Source organism: Seriola lalandi, unplaced genomic scaffold (assembly GCF_002814215.2).
Source record: "Seriola lalandi dorsalis isolate HSWRI2012SDOR001 ecotype SW California unplaced genomic scaffold, Sedor1 jcf7180002054936, whole genome shotgun sequence".
In the NCBI taxonomy this organism is placed as follows: Eukaryota; Metazoa; Chordata; class Actinopteri; order Carangiformes; family Carangidae; genus Seriola; species Seriola lalandi.
Window position 1 is genome coordinate 715,082 of NW_019525488.1, and position 2,584 is coordinate 717,665.

General features: G+C 45.4%; 1 protein-coding gene across 7 annotated transcripts in view; it reads left to right on the forward strand.

Annotated features, from left to right (window-relative positions):
• caska (calcium/calmodulin-dependent serine protein kinase a) overlaps window positions 1–2,584 on the forward strand; it is a 108,682-nt gene that overhangs the window by 50,187 nt on the left and 55,911 nt on the right. The window lies entirely within an intron of this gene.

The window sequence follows — 2,584 nt, forward strand, 5'->3', positions numbered from 1 at the left end:
GTGCAGAGAGTGAGTGCAGTGCTGTACTGTATATATGGAGGCAAAGAGATGAGATTAAGATTTCACACTTGCTGCTACCTCCAGCTTTTCTCAAAGCTGCGCCTTCCCCGAGCTCCTCCCAGCCCGCTCTGTATCTTCATCTCTCCTCTTCTTCCAGAACTAATTCCTTTATCGTTTAATTCTGTTATCGCTGAACCGGCAAGTGCTCGGGTTCTTGCGCAGAGTCCTATCACACGGCTCGGCGCGGTGGAGAAAACTTTCAAGGAAATGCACGTGAGCTCCATTTAAAGGGATTTCCACGGGGGGGTGGGGGGGGTGGGGGTTTGGAGCTCGCTTTGCACACAAGCTGCTGTTTCACACTCACGGGAGCGCAGGTAGATCTGAGGCGGTCTGCGAGCGCCGCCGCCCTTTGAGAGCAGAGCAGATAACTGGGTAAACACGGCAGATAAACGCAGACAGCTTCATATGGCTCCTCCCTGCTGGCTGATGGAGCAGGAGAGGAGGAAGTGTGGAGGTGCTGCAGCCACGTCCTGCCACACAGCTGGTTTCACTGGTGCACACAGTGAAGAGAAGGTTTCAGTAACTGGAGGAAGAACCAGCTGTTCACTATCGGTCAGAGGTTTTAGAACGACTCAGTTTTTAAAATTAATTTAGAGGTTAGAAGAAATCAGCAGCTGGAGATTTAAAAAAAACAAGGAATCATGAAATCTTTTTAGTTGAATTAAATTGAATCTAGAACCAGTTGTTCCCGACCTCTTCCAACTCACGGCCCACATCCGTAACAACACAGAGGCCAAATAATCCGTAAAACATTTAAAAACATCATTTACATACAGTATAATATATATATATATATATATCTTCTTCTCACCTAAACTTTTTTAACTTGTTTTGTAAATGATATTTATCGGCCCACCTGTAATACCTTCTCGGCCCACAGGTTGGGAACCACTGATCTAGATTTGTGACTCATCCAGGAGCTGAAGTCGTGACGTTTCTTTCTACAATAGAAATCCACCTGACCTTTGACCATTTACGTTTATTCCCTGGACTTCTGCTCCATAAGGAATAAACCTTTTGACCAGTAGTGGAGCTGAATGACGAAATGACGTGTGTGTTTTGTAAGTAAACAGCCAGTTAAACCAGGAGGCAGCGTTAAAGGCCCGTCCCCTCCGCTCATTGATTGTGATGTGTTTTTTCCCTCCTCATTGAGACGCTGTCACCTCGGGCTGAAAGCTGCTTCTAACTGCGCTGAGAGGCCGTCATCGTTAGTGTCATATCTTTACTGTAAATGACTCCGGAGGGGTTCTCCTCTAAATGGACGAGCATTAAAGCTGGAAGCTTTACAGCAGCAGCTCCTCCTGCTGAAGCCTCGCTGCAGGACTGTGTGCTGATGCGATCATCGTGTTTGTCCACGGTTTAAAAACTGAAGCGGCTTTGACCCAGTTTGCTCAGCAATTTACCTCCTTATGAATCATTTTTTATTCTTCCATCCCATTTTAAAGCTCCACATTTTCTTCTTCTCCTGTGTTTTATTTGAAGCGTTGATCCATAAGAAGATATATTTGTGGTTTTTAAGAACCAAAAACCATCTCAGTGTCGTTTTTGCCGGTGGGCGGGGCTTGGTGACTGCTTTGTTGTGACATCACAAAGTTCCAGAAGTCCTGACGGCTGGTTTTAAGGCTCAGTTTCTGAATACAGGCTGTGTGCATTTCTCTGTGGACTGAGGCTTTGATACTTTCACAGTATTAATATAGAAGCTAGAGCTGATCTATAATCACACTACACACGGACATCTCAGTGTGGGACTTTTAATGAATGAATTAATGATGTTATTAGCAGTTATTGTTCTTTACTGGTGGGACGTAATGACAAGAAAGTAAAAGTGTAAAAATGAAAACCAGCAGAGATTCATTTAGTTTTATGACTGTGAAATAGATATGAAATAGTTTTTCTCTGAGGTATTAAAAAGGTCATAGTCTTGAATTAAATTAGGTGAACTCACTACAGGAACCATGAGTTTAATATCAGACAACACTTGGACTTTGGTTCAGAGAGCAGAGAGAAGCTGCTGTGTGATGCACCTGTAAGCTCCATCCAGTGGAGTATGTATGGAGATAATTGTGGGCCTCTCCATCTGTGTGTTTTACTCATCAGACAGACTCTCAAACTAAATCACATCTCTGGGTAATTATCTCCTCGGAAAGTTAGAATTGCCTCCTCGAGTGTGTTTTTTCAAAGCGCTTATGAAAAATAACAAACTGCTCAAACGGCTCTCGGCGGCCCGGAGGAGAGTTTCACTGGGAGACTGTCGGCGTCACGTCAGCCTTCAGTCCTGACAGCTGTGGCGAAGCAGCTGTTTGCACATCAGTCCACCGAGACGAGGCGTAATTACAGCGTCTCCTCCGCCGACCTGTGTCTCCCACTTCACCCCCACCACCAGTCACAGAGCTGAAGTTTTAATAAGAGTGACCTTTCCTTCAGACCCCGACTCCTGCCCTGACCTTCTCTCTCTCTCTCTCTCCCTCTCTCTGTCTCTCTCCCTCTCTCTCTCTCTGTCTCTGTCTCTCTCTCTCCCTCCCTC